Here is a 13,655-nt window from a genome sequence, read left to right on the forward strand (position 1 = left end):
AAAAAAAAAAACAACAAGATCTATCTATATGCTGCCTACAAGGAACTTTAGCTTTAAGCACACATACAGGCTGAAAGTGAAGAAATGGGAAAAGATATTCCAAGCAAATAGTAACTAAAAGAGAACAGAGGTAGCTATTCTTACGTCAGACAAAATAGACTTTCAGTCAAAAACTATCACAAGAGACAAAGGTCATTATGTAATAATAAAGGAGTCAATTCATCAAAAGGATATAACAACTGTAAAAATATATGCACCCAACATATGGACCAGAACATCTAAATATTAATAAACAAAGCACGTATTAACAGAAGTGAAAGGAGAAACAGCAATGCAATACAGTCATGAACTGCATAATAATGTTTTAGTCAACAACAGACTACATATACAACAGTGGTCCCATAAGATTATAATGGAGCTGAAGAATTCCTATAGCCTAATGATGTTGTAGACATTGTAATACATTACTAAGGTGTTTGTGGTGATGCTGGTATAAAAAAAACCTAATGTATTGCCAGTCATATAAAAGTATAGCACATACAATTATATTCAGTAAATAATACTTGATAATGATAATAAAAACTATGTTACTGGTTTATGTATCTACTATATTATACTTTTATCATTGTTTTTAGAGTGTACTCCTTCTCCTTGTAAAAAAAATGGTAACTGTAAAACAGCCTCAAGCAGGTCTTCCTGTAGTCTTTTTTGATGTAGGTGTTTACTGCTATGAACTTCCCTTTTAGAAAGGCTTCCGCTGCATCCCTTAAGTTTTGGTATGTTGTGTTTCCATTTTTCTTTACAATTTTTAAAAATTTTCATTTTGATTTCTCCATTGACCCACTGGTTGTTCAGGAGTATGTTGTTTAATTTCCACATATTTGTGAGTTTTTCAATTTTCTTCCTGTTAGTGATTCTAGGTTCATACCATTGTGGCTGAAAATATTTGATATGATTTCAATCTTCTTGAATTTGTTAAAACTTGTTTTGTGCCCTAACACATGATCCCTCCTGGAAAATGTTCCATGTGCTCTTCAAAAGAATGTATTTTCTGCTGTCAGCTGGAATGTTATTTATATATCTGGTAGGTCCATTTGGTCTGTAGTATTAGACCCTCATTTCAGACCATAAACAAAAACCAACTCAAATGGACTAAAGACGTAAATGTAAGACCTGTAAGATTACCAGAAGAAAACACAGGGAAAAGCTTTTTTACATTGGTCTGGGCAATGAGTTTTTTGGATATGATGCTCAAAGCACACACAACAAAAGCAAAAATGAACAAATAGCTTTGCATCAAACTAAAAGGCTATATACTATGGATTATTATTTGGCTTTTAAAAAGAAGAAATTCCTGTCATTTGAAACAACATGAATGAACCTAGAGGGTATTATACTCAGTGAAATAAGCCTAGCATAGAAATACAAATACTCCATCTCACTTATATATGGAATATTTTCAAACTCAGAAGCAGAGAGTAGAATGGTGGCTGTAAGGGACTGAGTGAGATCAGGGGATGGGGAAATGGGGAGATGTTGTTTACAGGATTCTAAGTTTCAGTTATACAATGAATAAATTATAGAAATCTAATGGACAGCATGGTGACCATAGTTAATAATTCTGCATTGTAAACTTAAAATTTGCTAAGTGAGTAGATCTTAAATGTTCTCAATTTTTTTTTAATATAGTTACCATGTGAGGTGATGGCCACATTTGCAGATAGATGTGTCCATGTGATTAAGTTCTGCTCAATAGGTTATAGCATGAAGTGTTGTGTGTAACTGTGAAGTTTTCTAAACTTCATACTTTTTCTAAAGCTGCTTGCTTTCCACTTGTTTTTTTCCCCTTTTCCCACAAACTAGAATGCGAATGTGGTGGTGGTGGCAATTCAGACTCATCTCTGCAGACATGCAACACCTTAGGGAATGGTAGAACAAGAGAGAAGAAACAAAACAAGGTCCCTGGATGGCAGTGTGAAACAGAGCTGCCCAATATTCAGAACTGCCTGTCAGCTCAGACTGAGCAAGCAAGAGAGAGAAAAAAAAAAGACTATTTTCTGCATGCAACATGATAATGCCTACAAATAAATTCATTTTTCTACCTAGAATCCATCTCCAATCTTTTGATGGCATAGTTTTTAAGCTAAGTTTTCCTGAATACCCTTACAAATGTGTGTGAATTAGCAAAAGGTATGCCACTACTGAAAAGAATCACGTAAACAGAAAAAACAGATAAACTTAGCATATATGGGAAATTGTGGCAGCATGTTAAAAATGAAAAAGAATACATCTTTTCCTTTGAACCTTATACCCTCCTGTTTTATAACTATTTATTTATAAAAGATTTATTCAGAATAATAACATACTGGATTTACAATTAGATATGAAATAAAACTTTCTGTGGGAAATGTTAACAGAAAGCTGAAGGGAAATAAACTTATATTCTTGCCTTTTTGCTTCATCCCCAAAAGTAAAGTATTATAAATCTATTACCAAGCAGAAATCTCTCCTATTAATAACATGAGATAAGTTGATTCTTGGGACCACTATATAAATAACCATTTCATTTTCCCAAAAGTCAAATGATAATTTTTCACTCATACACTACCAGTGGCAACACTTTCTTTATCCTTTTCCCAGAGCTGAAAAAAATATTACTGGAAGTATAAACATAAAAGCTGATGCCGAACAGAAAAAAAAAAAAGACTTTGCTTGCTGAACTTTAATAAATCTTAAAGCAATTAAAAGCAGATTGTAAGGCCTAAGTAAACTTTCTTCATTCCAGGAAAGCAAAAGAGGCATCAAAAAGTCCCCTAAGTCCAAAACTGGCCAGGATTCATTCATACACCTCCTTTCACAATTTTGAAAGTGATAATTATGGATGACCAAAATTACATGACATTTCTTTAGCATACTGCTTAAAGGTACAAACTACACAGCCAGACTGCCTGAATTCAAATTATTTCTATCACTTAATATTTCTGTGTCATTTTGTTACTTAATGTCCCTGTCTCTGTTTCCTGTAAATGAGGAATATTAATAGAATTTTGCTTACAGATGCTGTTATGAGAACTTAATTCTTCAATTATTAATAGAATTTGGCTCAAAACAAGTGCTATTACTCTTGTATTCCTAGATGTAGGTTTCTTCCTGTATGTGCAAGTGTGTTTATGTATGTATCTATCATATATATGCTTTAATTCAAAGCCTCAATTCTTCAAAAGGCTTATGGTCACAATTTCTAGAGACTATGTTATTCATTCAACAACTATTAAGTATCTACTATATTAAAGACACAGTAATAGTCAAGATTAAAATGAAAAGGGTCCTTCCCCATGAGGAGCTTACTGTCAGAATAGCACTGTCCTATAGAAATATGAGATCTACAAATGTGAGCCACAAGTAGAATTTTAAATTTTCTAGTGGTTACATAAATGTAAAATAAAATAGGTGAAATTATTTTAATAATTTATTTAACCAAATATATTCATATTACATCATTGCAATGGGTAATCAATAATTAAAATTATTGACGACAAATTCATTCTTTTTTATGTCTTTGAAATTCAGCATGTGTTTTACACTTATGGCATATCTCAATGCAGATGCTACCGGAAAAACTCTGATCTACCCAATTCTTCCCTTCTTCACCTACTGGCACATGACAAAAGCGGTGAGCTGTCCTGTCCAATACAGTATCCACTGATCACATGTGGCTACTTACATTTAACTTATATTAAATAAAATTAAAACTTCAGTTCTTTGTGATCTAAGATAAGTTGTCATCTCTTTAAAATACCTTGTTATAAGATGTTTTGTGTAAGCCTCATGGTGACCACAATGCAAAAAACCTGTAATAGATTCACCAAAAATAAAAAGCAATGAATTAAAACATTCTACCAAAGAAAATAACCACAAAGGAAGACAGTAAAAAAGGAAGAGAGGAATTACAAAACAAGCAACAAAATGGTAGTACTAAGTCACTATATATTAATAATAACACTGAATGTAAATGAACTCAATTCTCCAATTAAAAGGCAAAGACTGGCTGAACAGATAAAGAAACAAGATTCAACTTTATGCCGCCTATAAGAAACTTAGCACCTATAAAGAAACACAAAGACAGAAAGTGGAAGGGTGGAAAAGATATTTCATACAACTGGAAACCAAAATAGAACAAGAATAGCTATACTTACATCAGATACAATAAACTACAAATCAAAGACTATAAAAAGAGACAAGGTCACTATATAATGAGAAAGGTCATTTTAGCAAGAGGATATAGCAATTATAAATATTTATATACAACAGTGGAGCTCTGACGTATATATGCAAACATTAATAGATCTAGAGGGAAAGATGGACTGCAATACAATAATAGGAGGGAGCCAGGTGTGATGGCTTATGCCTGCAATCTCAGCATGTTGGGAGGCCAGGACAAGAGGATTGCTTGAAACCAGGAGTTCAAGACCAGCCTGGGCAACATAACAAGGCCCTGTCTCTACTTAAAAAACTTAAAAATTAGCCATATGTGGTGGCATGCACCTGTAATCCCAGCTACTTGGGAGGCTGAGGCAGGAGGATCACTCGAACCCAGGAGGTTGAAGCTGCAGAGAGCTATGACCATACCACTGTGCTCCAGCCTGAGTGACAGAGTGAAACACTGTCTCTAAAAAGAAAAAATAGTAGGGAACTTTAACACCCTACTCTCAGTAATAGATCATTCAGAGAGAAAACCAACAAAGAAACATCAGGGTTAAACTACACACTAGGTCTGTCTAACAGAACATTTCACCTAACACAAGCAGAATACATTCTTCTCATCAGCACATGGAACATTCTCCAGAAGAGACCATATCTTAGGCCACAAAACAACTCTGAACAAATTTAGAAAAGTAGAAATCATATCAAGTATCTTTTCTGACCACAATGTAATAAAACTAAAAATCAATAACAAGAGGAACCTCAGAAACTGCACAAACACATGGAAATTAAACAATATGCTCTGGAATGACCAAAGGATCAATGAAGAAATTAAGAAGAAAAAAATTTAAAATTTCTTGAAATAAATAACATGGAAATACAACATAACAAAATGTATGGGATACAACAAAAGCAGTATTAAGAGGGAAGTTTATAGCAATAAACATCTATATCCAAAAAGTAGAAAGACTTCAAATAAACAACCTAATGATACATCTTAAGGGACTAGAAAAGCAAAAAGAAATCAAACCCAAAATTACTATAAGGAAACAAATAATAATGATTAGAGCAGAAATAAATGAAATTGAAACTTAAAAAACAATACAGAAGATCAATGAAACAAAAAGTTGGTTTTGTAAAAGATAAACAAAATTGACAAATCTTTAACTAGACTAAGAAAAAAAAGACCCAAATAAAATCAGAAATGAAAAGATGTAACAACTCAGACCACAGAAATAGAATCATTAGAGACTATTACAAACAACTATATGCCAACAAATTGAAAAACCTACAAGAAATGAGTAAATTCTTGCACATATAAAACCTACCAATATTGACCCATGAAGAAACAGAAAACCTCAACAAACCAATAACAAGTAACACAATTGAAGCTGTAATCAAAAGTCTTCCATCAAAGAAAAGTGTGGAACCTTATGGCTCTATTGATGATTCTACCAAACATTTAAGGACAAACAAATATCAATTCTACTCAAAAAATTGAACCGGAGGGAATATATCCAAACTCCTTTTATGAGGCCAGCATTACCCTGATACCAAAAACAGATAAGGACACAACAAAAAAAGAAGACTACAGGCCAATATCACTGATGAACATAGATGCAAAAATCCTCAACAAAATACTAGCAAACCAAATTCACCAACACATTAAAAAGATCATTCACCATGATTAAGTGGGATTCATCCCAGGGATGCAAAGATGGTTCAATGTATGCAAATCAATAAATGCAATAATTAACAGAACCAATACAAAAACCCTATGATTATTTCAACAGATAAAATAAGCATTTGATAAAATTCAACATCCCTTTATGATAAAATCCTCATCACAAAGGGTATAAAAGGAACATATCTCAAAATAATAAAGGCCATATATGACAAACTCCCAGCTAACACTGCACTCAAAGGGGAAATATTGAAGATCTTTCTTCTAAGATCTGAAACAAGACAAGGATATCCATTTTCACCACTTGTATACCACTTAATCTTGGAAGTCTTGGCCAAAGCAATTAGGCAAGAGAAATAAAGGACACACATTCAAGTTGGAAAAGAAGTCAAATTAGTCTTGTTTGCAGACAACATGATCTTATACTCAGAAAAACCTAAAGATTCCACCAAAAAAACTATTAGAACAGATAAACAAATTCAGTAAAATTGCAAAATACAAACTCAACATACAAAAATCAGTAGCCTTTATACACACCAACAGCAAACAAAGTGAAAAAGAAATCAAGAAAGCAATCCCATCTACAATAGCTACAATGAATATAAAATCCTGGGAATCAACCAAAGAACTGAAAGATCTCTATGTTGAAAACTATGTAACACCGATGAAAGATACTGAAGAGGATGCCAAAAAAATTGAAAGATATTCCATGTTTATTGATTAGAAGAATTAATAGTTACTATGTCCATACTACCCTAAGCAATCTATAGATTCAATGCTATTTCTAACAAAATACCAGTAACACTCTTCACAAAAATAGAAAAAAAAACTTAACATTTACATGGAATCACAAAAGACCCCAAATAGCCAAAGGAATGCTGGGCAAAAAGAATGAAGCTGGAAGGGTCACACTACCTGACTTCAAACTTTACTACAAAGCTATAGTAACCAAATCAGCATGGTACTGGTATAAAAACAGACACATAGACCAATGGAACAGAATAAAGAACACAGATATAAATACATGCATTTACAGCCAACTCATCTTCGACAAAGGTACCAAGAACATACAATGGGGAAAAGACAGTATTTTCAGTAGATGCTGCTGGGGAAACTGGATTAACCATATGCAGAAGAATGAAACTATACCACTATCTCTCACCAAACACAAAAATCAAAGCAAAATGGATAAAATACTTAAATCTAAGACCTCAAACAACTGAAGAAAAACTACTAGAAGAAAACACTGGGGAGATGCTCCAGGACACTGATCTGGGCCAACATTTTCTGTGTAGGATGTCGAAAGCACAGGCCACACAGCAAAAATAGACAAATGGGATTATATCAAGCTAAAAGCTCTGGACAGCAAAGGAAACAACCACAAAGCAAAGAGACAACCCACAGAATGAGAGAAAATCTTTGCAAATTATCCATATGACAAGGGATTAATAATCAGAATATTTATGGAGCGCAAACAACACAACATCAAAAAGCCAAAGAATCTGATTTAAAAATGGGCAAAAGATCTAAACAGACATTCCTGAAAATAAAACATACAAATGGCCAACAGGTAAGTGAGCAAATGCTCCTTGTTAGTAATCATCAGAAAAATGCAAATAAAAACCACAATGAGATACCATCTCACCCTAGTTAAAATGGCTTTTATCAAAAAGACAGACAATAACAATGCTGGTGAGGATGGAAACAAAGGGGAACCTTTATACATTGTTGGTGGGAATGTAAATAAGTACAATCACTACACAGAATAGTATAGAAGTTCCTGAAGAAATAAAAAATAGAACTACTATATGATCAAGCAATTCCACTACTGGGTATATATCCAAATGAACGTAAACCAATATATCAAAGATATATCCGCACTCTCATGTTTATTGCAGCACTATTTACAACTGCCAAGATATAAATCAACCTAAGTGCTCATTAACAGATGAATGGATAAAGAAAATGTAGTATGTATACACAATGGAATAATGTTAAGCTACAAAAAAGAAGGAAATCCTGTCATTTGTAGCAATGTGGATGAAACGGGAGGTAATTATGTCAAGAAATAATCCAAGCAGTAAAAGAAAAATATTGCTTATTCTCACTCATATGTGGGAGCCAAAAAAGTGGATCTCATAAAGATACAGTAGATTGGTGGTTAACAGAGGCCAGGAAGTATATGGGCAAGGAAGAGATGAAGAGGAGTTGATTAATAGGCACAAATATATGGTTTGATAGAAGAAATAAGACCTACTCTTTGATAGATCAGTAGGGTGACTATAACTTAATCTATTGTACATTTTGAAATAGCTAGCATAATTTGAATGTTTATAGCATAAAGAAAAGACAAATATTTAAGGTGATGAATATCCCAAGAACACTGATTTGATCTCTGTACGTTATAGGAATATATTTTCACATGTACCCCCAAACTATGTACCTCTATTATATATCCATAAAAGAGAAAAGGAGAGAGAAGAATTCTGCTCTATTCTATACAGTATTAATGTGAGAGTATTAATGTCAAGCCTTAATATGTTAATTTAAGGTACCAATATCTCCCTGATTGACATCCCCAATTCCAGGTACTCTACCAATTCCTCTCAATCCTCTAAAGTGGGTTAAAAGAAACTCTCACCAACTACCATCTCTCCCCCACCTTCACAGCAAAATTTATTGTAAAATTTGCCTCTATTGCTTATCTCTACTTCCTCATTTTAATCCATCACAAACAGGCTTTCAGCCTCATCACTTCAATGAAACAGCTCTCCTAAAGGTCATCAAAGATCCCTATTCTTAAAAAAGTCAATGATCAAACTTCTCTGACCTTACTTTTTTAAAAATTACTCTTATCTTTTGATCCAATTGACTTCTCCCCACCTAAAACACTATTCTCCAAGTTATATCACAGGTTTCTACCTCACTGGTTGCACCCTCTCAGTATCTTTCTCCTAAATGAGATTTCTAAAATCTAGTGTGCCACAGGGCTCTATTCTTGGCCCTCTTCTCTTTCCAATTTATCCTCTCTTTCCTGGGTGATCTCATCTAGATCCAAAGCTTCAAATGGTTGATGACTCTCAGACTGAAACCTCTAGTCTAGACCTCTCTTCTGAGGTTTAGATTTCTGGAAACAACCACTACTCTACATCTCCAATGGGATATTTAATACACACTTCAAACTTATCCCTTGGTATTATCTGGGACCACTAGACTGGAGATGTGTTTTTTAAATTTGTTTCTGGGCAGTTCTATTTCTAAGGATTGATATTTCATGAATTTATTCTTTCTTAGAGGTATTCAAGAGCAAACAGAACTCTTACTTGTTTTTAAAACACACTCATTTTGTCTTGCAATTACCATATGGGTCCACTGGACTCTTTCATAAATCTAAGATATATTACAGGGCCTCAGTGATCTTATTCTTCCTATATCTTAAATCTTTCGGTAATCCATCATCCTGAAAATTATTTCATCATTATTTATCAGTTATTCCCAACTATATTTTTAAAAATCTAAAATTGTAAGAATAATAGAATTGCCTAAAAGGATGCTGTACTACTATACCCTCCTTCAGTTTTCTTATTGCATTACTCAAAGTATTGCCTCATCTTTTGTTTTTCACCTTTTATTTTAGGTTTGGGGGTAGAAGTGAAGGTTTGTTACATAGGTAAACATGTGTCAAGGGGGTCTGTTGTACATATTATCTCATCACCCAGGTATTAAGCCCAGTTCCCAATAGTTATATTTTCTGCGCCTCTTGCTCCTTTCACCCTCCCCGTCAAGTAGCCCCCAGTGTCTGTTGTTTTCTTCGTTTGTAGGTTCTTATCATTTAGCTCCCACTTGTAAGTGTGAACATGCAGTATTTGGTTTTCTGTTCCTGCATTAGTTTGTTAAGGATAATAGCCTCCAGCTCCATCCATGTTCTCACAAAAGACATGATTTCGTTCTTTTATGGCTGCATAGTATTCCATGGTATTTAGGTGCCACATTTTCTTTATCCAATCTGTCACTGAGGGCATTTAGGTTGATTCCACATCTTTGCTATTGTGAAGAGTGCTGCAATAAACATTCGCATGGATGTGTCTTTACAGCAGAATGATTTATATTGGTCTGGGTATATACCCAGTAATGGGATTGCTGGGTCAAATGGTAGTTCTGCTTTTAGGTCTCTGAGGAATCATCATACAGCTTTCCACAATGCTTGAACTAACTTACACTCCCACCAACAGTGTATAAGTGTTTCCTTTTCTCTGCAATCTCACCAGCATGTTATTTTTTGACTAATGATAACCATTCTGACTGGTATGAGATGGTATCTCACTGTGATTTTAATTTGCATTTCTCTAATGATCAGCGATATTAAGATTTTTTTCACATGCTTGTTGGCCTCATGTATGTCTTCTTTTGGGAAGTGTCTGTTCATGCCCTTTGCCCACTTTTTAAATGGGGTTGTTTTTCTCCCCTAAATTTACTTAAGTTCTTTATAGATGCTGAATATTAGACCTTTGTCAGATGCATAGTTTGTAAATATTTTCTCCCATTCTGTAGATTGGCTGTTTATTCTGTTGATAGTTTCTTTTGCTATGCAGAAGCTCTTAAGTTTAATTAGATCTCACTTGTCAATTTTTGCTTTTGTTGTGATTGCTTTTGGTGTCTTTGTCATAAAATCTTTGCCGGTTCTATGTCCAGGATGGTATTGCCTTGGTTGTCTTCCAGGGTTTTTATAGTTTTGAATTTTACATTTAAGCCTTTGATCCATCTTGAGTTGATTTTTATATATGGTGCAAGGAAGGGATCCAGCTTCAATCTTCTGCATATGGCTAGCCAGTTATCCCAGCACCATTTATTGAATAGGGAGTCTTTTCCCCATTGCTTGTTTTTGTCAGCATTGTTGATGATCAGATGTGTGGCCTGATTTCTAGGCTCTCTCTTCTGTTCCATTGGTCTATGTGCCTGTTTTTGTACCTGTACCATGCTGTTTTGGTGACTGTAACCTTGTAGCATAGTTGGAAGTTGGGTAACATGATGCCTCTAGCACTTGTTCTTTTTGCTTAGGATTCCCTTGGCTATTCAGGCTCTTTTTTGGTTCCGTAAGGGTTTTAAACTAGTTTTTTCTAGTTCTGTGAATAATGCTGTTGGTAGTTTGATAGAAATAGCATTGAATCTGTACATTGCTTTAGGCAATATAGCCATTTTAATGATATGGGTTCTTCCTATCCATGAGCATGGAATGCTTTTCCATTTGTTTATGTCTTCTCTGATTTATTTGAGGAGTGTTTTGTAATTTTCATTGTAGAGATCTTTCACCTCCCTGGCTAGCTGTATTCCCAGGTATTTTATTCTTTTTGTGGCAACTGGGAATTCGATTGCCTTTCTGATTTAGCTCTCAGTTTGGCTGTTGTTGGTGTATAGGAATGCTGGTAAATTTTTGTACATTGATTTTGTATCCTGCAACTTTGCTGAAGCTGTGTATCAGCTGGAGGAGTTTTCAAGCTGAGCCTATGGGGTTTTCTTTTTTTTTTTTTCTTTGAGATGGAGTCTCGCTCTGTCACCCAGGCTGGAGTGCAGTGGCGCAATCTCAGTTTGCTGCAAGCTCTGCCTCCTGGATTCATGCCATTCTCCTGCCTCAGCCTCCCAAGTAGCTGGGACTATAGGCGCCCACCACCACGCCCGGCTAATTTTTTGTATTTTTAGTAGAGATGGGGTTTCACCGTGTTAGCCAGGATGGTCTTGATCTCCTGACTTCATGATCCGCCCACCTCGGCCTCCCAAAGTGCTGGGATTACAGGCGTGAGCCACCGTGCCCAGCTGAGACTATTGGGTTTTCTAGATATACAATCATGTCATCTGCAAACAGAGAAGACTTCCTCTCTTCCTGTCTGGATGCCCTTTCTTTCTTTCTCTTGCATGACTGCTCTGGTAAGGACTTCCAGTACTATGTTGAATTGAAGTGGTAAGACAGGACATCCTTGTCTCATGCCGGTTTTCAAGGGTAATGTTTCCAGCTTTTGCCCATTCAGTTCAATGTTGGCTGTGGGTTTGTCATAGATGGCTCTTATTATTTTGAGGTATGTTCCTTCAATACCTAGTTTATTGAGAGTTTTTTACATTAAGGGATGTTGAATTTTATTAAAAGTCTTTTCTGCATCTATTGAGATAATCATGTAGTTTTTGGTCTTTAGTTCTGTTTATGTGATGAATCACAATTACTGATTTGTGTATGTTGAACCAATCTTGCATCCCAGGGATGAAGCCTACTTGATCATGGTGGATTACCTTTTTTATGTGCTGTTGGATTCAGTTTGCAAGTATTCTGTTGAGGATTTGTACATCAATGTTCATCAAGGATACTGGCCTGAAGTTTTCTTTCTCTGTTGTGTCTCTGCCAGGTTTTGGTATCAAGATGATGCTGGCCTCATAGAATAAGTTGTGGAGGAGTCCTTTCTCTTCAGTTTTTTGGAAAAGTTTCTGTAGGAATGGTGCCAGCTCTTGTTTGTACATCTGGTAGAATCTGGCTGTGAATCCATCAGGTCCCAGGCTTTTTTTGGTTGGTGGTATTGTCTCATCTTTTGAAAAGAAGGCTGGAAATCCCATCTTTGTATTTTTCAGGGTTTCAGTAAACACGGTTGAAAATTCAGAATATTTCATTTTCTACCCATAATGGCAAAGAGAAGAAAACTGACAAAGAAAGATATTTCACAGTTATTAGATGGTGAATGTAAAGAGGCAGGTAGTAGTGAAATCTCAGGTTATGAATCTTCAGATGATGATATCCTAGATAAATTTTCTGAAACTTAAGAAGGAATGAATGTACAATATGATTTTTAAGGACAAGAAGGAACTATGGTACTTTTAGCCAGACAGTCATTCAACAGGAAACTTCATTGTGCAATATGTTACAAGATCCTAGACCATCCCATTTAGTTAAAAGAATATGTGGTAGTATTCATTGATCTTTTTATGATGTTTATGAAGCTAAATTTACTTGATGAAGTTCATAGGTAGACAAATGCTGATGATAAGTATCTATATAAAAAGTGTGGAGAAAAAATAACTGATGTAGAAATAACAAATTTCATTAAATCGATCATTCTCATTAGTTGATAAATCTAAAAAACAAAAATACTTTTCAATTGAAAGTGTTTATCCTTTCTTCAACAAAATCTTAGCCATCAAAGTTTTCAAAAATGCTGCCTTTTGACAATAAAATGCAAAAACCAGAAGTAATGATAAACCCAGAACATAATAAGAGATTCATTTTAAATCTGGAAATCAGTATTTATATAATGTATATGTTACAGGTTTGTATATAGCAATTGATGATTATATTCAAAGGACTTTTTCTCATTTTGAATATGTATGTGTCTTCAAAACCAGGAACTTACAGGAAAAAAAAAATTGGGTTTGCTATGGTTAAATTCTTATTAAAGTTTCTAATAAGGTTGTTTTTCATTATTCCTGTATGTTTATTTATGTTAATTATTTATAAAATAACTTACAAAATGAACAGGCAAAGTGGCTCACACCTGTAATATCTGCACTTTGGGAGGCCAAGGCAGGAAGTTCACTTGAGCCCAGGAGTTCAAGGCTGCAGTGAGCTATAATTGTGCCACTGCATTCCAGCCTAGGCAACATAGTAAGACCTCGTATCCACAAAACAATAAAAAAATTTAAAACTAGCTGGGTGCAGTGGCACACTCCTGTAGTCCTAGCTGCTACCTGGGAGCCTGGGGTGGAAGGATTACTTGAGCCCAAGAGTTCAAGG

General features: G+C 34.8%; 2 protein-coding genes across 3 annotated transcripts in view; one reads left to right on the top strand and one right to left on the bottom strand.

Annotated features, from left to right (window-relative positions):
• Positions 1-13,655, top strand: part of LOC134810593 (uncharacterized) — a 277,013-nt gene that overhangs the window by 200,579 nt on the left and 62,779 nt on the right. Inside the window, exon 3 of one of the 2 annotated variants that reach the window (XM_063815842.1) lies at positions 1,864-11,432. The exons of the other annotated variant lie outside the window; for it this stretch is intronic. The gene's annotated coding sequence lies outside the window, so the exon portion shown is untranslated. Of the gene's footprint in view, positions 1-1,863; positions 11,433-13,655 lie in introns of those variants that run through there. 2 annotated transcript variants of the gene reach the window in all.
• Positions 1-13,655, bottom strand: part of NBPF7P (NBPF member 7) — a 548,664-nt gene that overhangs the window by 147,900 nt on the left and 387,109 nt on the right. The window lies entirely within an intron of this gene.

Source organism: Pan troglodytes, chromosome 1 (assembly GCF_028858775.2).
Source record: "Pan troglodytes isolate AG18354 chromosome 1, NHGRI_mPanTro3-v2.0_pri, whole genome shotgun sequence".
Lineage (NCBI taxonomy): Eukaryota > Metazoa > Chordata > Mammalia > Primates > Hominidae > Pan > Pan troglodytes.